Here is a 6,464-nt window from a genome sequence, read left to right on the forward strand (position 1 = left end):
TCCTGGCTTTGTTCACAGCTGGAGTGCAGAGGAAATCCTGACCGTGGAGGCAGCAGGCAGCGAGTGGAGAACGAGCTCCAAATGATCCCCATTATCCCTGCCTGGCAGTGGAAAGCTGGCCCTGCCCGGTGTGAGCTGGGTGGGATGCTGTTCCAGCACATTAACTCACCCTTCCCATTTCCCGTGAAGGTCACACAGGCAGTGTTGCCCTTACAAAGACTAATTTTGGTTTTGTTTTGTCCCTGAGTTTCTGACTTTTCCATCCAAATCCTGCAGCCTGCCAAGCCTTGGCACGGAGCCGAGCAACCAGAACTGCTGACAGGGCTTCATGCTCAGCCCAGGTAGTGCTGGGAGCCAGGGGGTGCTTGGTGTGAGGCTGAGATGCACAGTGTTACCTGCTAAAACCTGTCCTTGAATAGCTGCTGCTACCTCAGTGTGGGTTTCAAATTGATTCTGGCATATCATTGTTAAAACCCCTTCTGCCTAATTAGCTTCATTTAGGAAAATGGGCATTTTATCCTCTTCAAAATGAACAGATACATGATTAAAATTGGAATGGGGATGAAGTAAAAATAGTTAAGCTAGAAGAAGCCAACTTCTTTTTTCAGAGAGAGTAGCTTTTTTGGCAGCAAGTTTATAGCTACGTTTGAAAATGCACCATTTAATTGCAGTATCCTTCTTCCAGGAGCTTCCCTAATTGTTCTGCACTTATGTTAAAAGCAGCAAACGTTGCAGTTCCTGCTGGAGTGAGTTTGCCTCCAAGAGATCTCCAAGTCCTGAAAAGACAAGATCCAAAGGGCAAGGGGGAAATCTGCTGCAGCATCAGGGTTGTACTGGGGCCTCCTGAGGTTCATGGAATTTGCAGCATTTCAGTATTTAAAGGGGCTTGTAAAAAAGGTGAAGAGGGACTTCTCACAAGGGCAGGTACTGACAGGAAAAGTGGGAATGGTTTTAAACTGGAAGGGGTGGTACAGATGAGGTCTAAGGAGGAGATTCTTCCCTATGAGGATGGTGAGGCCCTGGCACAGGCTGCCTCATCCCTGGAAGTGTCCAAGGCCAGGGCTTGGAGCAACCTGGGATAGGGAAAGGTGTCCCTGCCCATGGCAGGGAGTGGAATGAGATGAGCTTTGAGTTCCCTGCCAACCCAAACCATTGTGGGATTGTATGCGTTGACCAGAGCCCCTCACTGGGGAGCTGCTGAAGGGAAATGTGATCAGATCCTCCATTTTTGTTGGGAGGAGGGCTCTCCAGGAGGGTGGGTGGAGGCAGGAACTGTGGATTTGCCCCCAAAAGAGCAGCACCCTGCATTTCTCTGCTGTAGGAGGAAAGCCTTGGCTGAATGATGCTCAAAGAAAGCTGCCCTCAGCAGCCCTGCTCTGTGCTCCTGCCATTCCCTTGCTCTTCCAGGCTCATTCATGCTGGTCCCAGGGGGCTGTGCTCATCCTGCCCCATCCTCCAGGTGTGGAGCAGGGTGAATCAGCCTCCCCACAGCCCATCAGCCTCCCTCCATCTAGCACTGCAGCCAGAGGCGTGCTCTGTTTAAAATGCCTGTTCCAGGCAATCAAGCAGGTTTGATTGGCTGAACACTCCTCTTATAATTTAATTTAGTCAGGAATCGTTTGCAAGGTAATAAAGAGTGACTCTGCCTCCAAATACATTCATTTAATTCAATGAGAGATGGTTGCTGCGGCAGGCTCGCCTCAGCCAGCTCCCCTCACCCCATCACGGTGACATCTCAAAGTGCTGCTCAGGGCCGTATATAAGAGTCACGATCCGCAGTGACAGCTTAATTGTCTCAAATGCTGACAAGGGTCACCCCAAGCAGCCATCGGGAGTGGCGGGGAGCCGGCTGGGGAGGCTGCGGAGAGGAGGATTTATGGCTGGCAAATAGTTTTGAATTCCTCTGGTTGCGCCTGCTAAATGATGAACCTGCCCCGAGGGGATTGGGGCTATTGATTGTAATTTGCAGTTAAGCCCTCGCGTTCTGAGGAATCAGCATAATAAATACCCACCGCATTACGGCTGGGACGTGCCTGCCTGCAGGAGAAGGAAGCCGAGGTTTTCCCGGCTCGGGTGCTGCTGCACGGTGCTCTCTCTACCCCTGCATTTGGCAGAGCTGCAGGCTCCATCACTGCAGGAAAACGGTCCCCGGTTTGGTGGGAAGCAGGAGGCCAGTGCTGGAATGGGGAGAATGGAGTGTTGTGAAGGCAGGTGGAATGTCCTGCTCATCCAGGGAGGAGAGGCTGCTCTGATATTTTTGGGGTAATGGGTGAACCTGCCAGAAGCTCTGCAGCTGGTTGGTCCCAGCCCACCTTTAGAGAGGGGTGTGAGGACATGCATTTATTCCTCACTCCCATGCTCTGTGATTTCTTCCAAACTCCCATTGGTTTGGGGGCCAAAATGGGTCAGGGCCATTTTCCAGGTGTTCACATCTGGGCTACACTGAGGCTCACCTACATCCTGTGAGGGGCATGGCACAGTCCAGCTGTGTCACCAGGGGTGCAAGGGACAGGGACCACGGGAGGAGGAGGCCCTCACCCCTCCAGCCCTGCAGCTCTGTGAGGGAAGATCAGCTCCCACTGCTCTGCTCATGAGCAGAGATGAGAATAATAGCAGTCATCAAATATGCAGCAGCCATGGTCCTGCAGCTGCCGGGGGAGGGATGGGGCCAGCAGAGCACCGAGGCAGCCCCAGGGCATGCAGGGCAGCTGGCTACCCCAGGTGAGTGGCTCTGGGTGCCCCAGCTGGGTGGCACCTCCCTTGGGCTCTGTGTGCCACAGGGGCTTTGCTGGGAAGGGACCTTTGTGTGTGACGGTGGCTTTAAAGCTGCTGTTCAAGTTCTCCCTGGTGTGTGGTGTCCCCTCACCCCTGCCTGTCCCTGCCTGTCCCTGCCTGGCTGCTTGCTGTCTTTATCCTCCCTTATCTCACCTGCCTACCCACCTTCTCCACAGCCCCACATTCCCATTGCCCTCCAGAGCAGAGCAGCCTCCCCTGAACGCTCCCTCCTTCCCTGGAACCCTCTACTCCATGTTTCCTACACCCCCTTCTCCACATTCCTCTTACCTTGGGGCTGGTTTAGCCCAGGAAAGCTCCTGGGCTTGGCTTTGGGACTGAGGTGATGGCACAGGGCTGTGACCTGGCTCCAGGGCTGCCAGCCAGCATATTCCTGGGTGCATGCCAGCATCGTGCCCAGCTGCTTTGTTCTCCCAGCATCTGCTCTGGCCTATCTCCTCCCATAACACCTCCCTCATGGGGAGCAGGCAGCAGCTGGCAGGCAGGGATTGTCGTGTATTGCTCATGTGCTGGGTCCCCATCCTCATTTTGGAGGCAGGAGCTGAAGGGAGTGAAAATTAGCTAGGTCGGGGGGGTGGTGGGGTGCTTGTGGAGAAAGGAAAGACCCCACTATGCCTCGGGGACTTGGAGGGCTGTGCCACTGTCACACTGCTGGAGGGGTCCAGCTTATCCCTATGCTCCCAGCATCTCTGAAGCTGTGACTGGAGTGACAAGAGCTGTGCTGGGCTTCCTCACCTGCTCACAGGTGTTTGAGAGTGGATGTGCAGTGATGCAGAGCTGAAGACAGGGAAGGGGATGTGCTGAGAGGTGCTGCCGCAGCCAGGAGGTGCCCGGGCTGGCTCCGTGGTGCCTCCAGGCTCCCGGGAGGCACGGCAGCGCCGGCGTGGCTTGGTGTGGTGTGGTGGCACAGAGCCCTGCTCCGGCTGTAACTGGAAACAGGCTGTAAGCGGACCCGGGGCCGGCTGGTGGCCACAGACCTGCCTGGAGACGTGGAGCTGCTGCCTCTGGAGCTCTGCCCGCCGATGCCGGCACTCCAAAGGTACAGTCCTGGGCAGTCCTGCCGGGCTGGGGCGGGTGAACCCCCGAGGTCAAAGTCTCTGTCCCCTCCCTGCATCCGGCCATGGCACTGCCGCAGGCTGCGGTGGTGCCACCGGGGCTGCCCCGGGCCGTGTCCCTGCGGGGAGCTGGCTTTCCCTTCCTCACCCACGTGGCTGGAGACATTCAGGACTGACCCTACCAAAGGATGCTCTGGGTACCCATTGCCACCACTGAGACCCCTCGCTGCCAGGTTTTGTGCCCAGGGTCTCTCCTGTGTGCTGCTGCTGGATGCAGCCCTGCCCAGATGCCCTGGAAACAGCCACCAAGGGTGGATGCCCCTCCGACCCCTGCTTTGCTTCCAACCCACTGCTCCTGGGCACAAAAGCCTCTTTGCCAGCTCTGCTGTGCCAAAGGCAGGTGAACCAAGACAAAGAACGTGGGGAGGTGTTTTGGGGTCTGGTGTGGAGGCTGGGACCACAGGAGGCAGCACCTGTGTGGGATGAAGCCCCTCTCTCTCCCTTTATTCCCCCTCTCAGAGAGCCATTGTCATGGGCAGGGAGGCACCACAGGCACAGCCATGGCAACAGCACGGGAGCTGTGCCAGGGCACTGAGAGCACTTACAGGGCCACCCTGCCTGGAGGGACAGGGGTAGGGACCGTGGAGGGCAGTGGGGTGGTGGCAAGGGCTGCACAAGTGGTGGGATGCAGAAAGTGACCTCTAGCAGCTTTCTATCAGGCTGGGACCCCTTTGCTCTCTGCCAGCAGAGAGGGAAGGGCAATGTCCCTGCCCGAGGTGGTTCCCTGCCACATCATGGTGCCCAGGCTCTGTGTGCCCATGCCAGGAACATGGGGTGGTGCTGTGTGGCAGTTGCCTGTGCCCCTGGCAGGGCAGGCTCTGTCAGCCACGTATGGCTCAGTGGCCATGGCAGGCCTGTGCATGGACTGTGACAGTGCCAGGCAGGGCTCCTGCTGATCCTGTGTTTCTGTCACAGACCCTCTCCTGATGCCTGCCAGGTACCTCTCATCCCTCTCTGCCCCTCTGCCCACCCTGCACTCCAGAGCTGCCTCCATCTGTGCAGACCAGGATGTGTCCATCCCAGAAATTAATGCAGGGAGTAGGCAAAGCCATGGCACCATGGTGGATGGTGCTCCACTGTAGATGTGGCAGGGAGGGACAAGGCTGGGGACAACACAATGCCAGGAGGTGCCAGCCTTGGGCTCTTCTGATCCTGGGGGAGACCAGTGGGTTCAGTCCAGCAACTGCTGCTGGTTCTTTGGTTCTGCCAGCTGCTGGATGCTTCTGTCTCCCCAAACACTCCAGCTGCCCCTGCCCACACCAGCCCCACTGCTGCCTGCAGGTGATCCATGTGGGACAGCGAGTTCCCACTGCTGCTGCTTAAACTTTGATGAGCTGCAGGAATCCAGGCCTGGCATTAACATTTGATGTGGTCACCCTGCTCCCAGGCACGTGTGTGTGCAAACACGCTGCTGACACTGCCACGGCCACACGTGTGGCACATGCAACCGCTCTTGCCAGCTGTGTGTGGGCACGTGTGGCACCCTGCCTATATCTGCCACCTGGCCTGGCACGGGGAGTGCCCCTGCGGGCTCTGGGCTCCTTAGTGCTTCCCAGCAGGGCTGTGGAATTTGGTCTGGTGTTGGATCGCTCCCCTTGGGTGTGTTCCGGCTTCTGCCTCGGGCTCTGCAAAATTGTCACCACTCTCTCCGTGCCGCCGTTTGGCGTCACGGATCCCCGGGCTTCATCTGTCTCGTGCTGCCTGGGGGAAGTGGCTGATTCCTCAGGGAGGGGCAGAGGAAGCCCCGAGGCGTGGGGAAGGTGGCAGGGTCCCGTTTTGGGGTAACGGTGCTGCCCCTGCAGCGCTCCCCTGGGGGGATGCTCCGAGCAGCAAGGGCCCTTCCCTGCTCCTTCGGAAAAGTCTCGGGGCTGGCGTGGTGCATCCCTTACATTATTCATGCCACCGCGAGCCTGGCGGTTGGGTTACAGCCGGATCCCAGCCACCGGCCCCGCGCTGCCAACTCGCGGGGTGTGCGGGAGGCAGGAGCAGCTCCGCCGGGCTGCCCCGGGACGGTTCCCGCCGCCCCAGCGCCATGCCAAGCGGGCGGCCACCGGCGCCCGAGGGAACCACGAACGGGCATGTGCCTCGCCAAACCCGGGCACAGGTAAATAGCCAGCCGGGGCAGGCGGCGGGGAACCGAGCCGGCCGCTGTGCCGGGAGCAGGCTCCTGCCCGCACAGGGCATCGCCTCCCAGCGCCCCGCCGGGGCTGGAGCATGAGCGCCCGCCGCTGCCAGGATGGCCGGCAAGAAGGGGGAGCCCAAAGGGAAGGCGGGCAAAGGGAAAGGGAAGAAGGGCAAGAAGGAGGATCCCAACGAGTCGGAGGATGCCTCGGATGCGGAGCTGCTGAAGGCAGAGGAGAGCGAGGAGACGGAGGTAGTGGAGGAGGAAAAGGAAGAAAAGGAGGAAAAGGAAGAGAAAGAGGAAAAGGAAGAGGAAAAGGAGGTGGAAAAGGAGGAAAAGGAGAAAGATGAGGAGGAAGTGGTTGCAGAGGAGCCCAAGAAGGGGAAGGGGAAGGAGAAGAAGGGGTTGCCCAAGGCAGGATTGGCAAAGAAACT

Source organism: Serinus canaria, chromosome 14 (assembly GCF_022539315.1).
Source record: "Serinus canaria isolate serCan28SL12 chromosome 14, serCan2020, whole genome shotgun sequence".
Lineage (NCBI taxonomy): Eukaryota > Metazoa > Chordata > Aves > Passeriformes > Fringillidae > Serinus > Serinus canaria.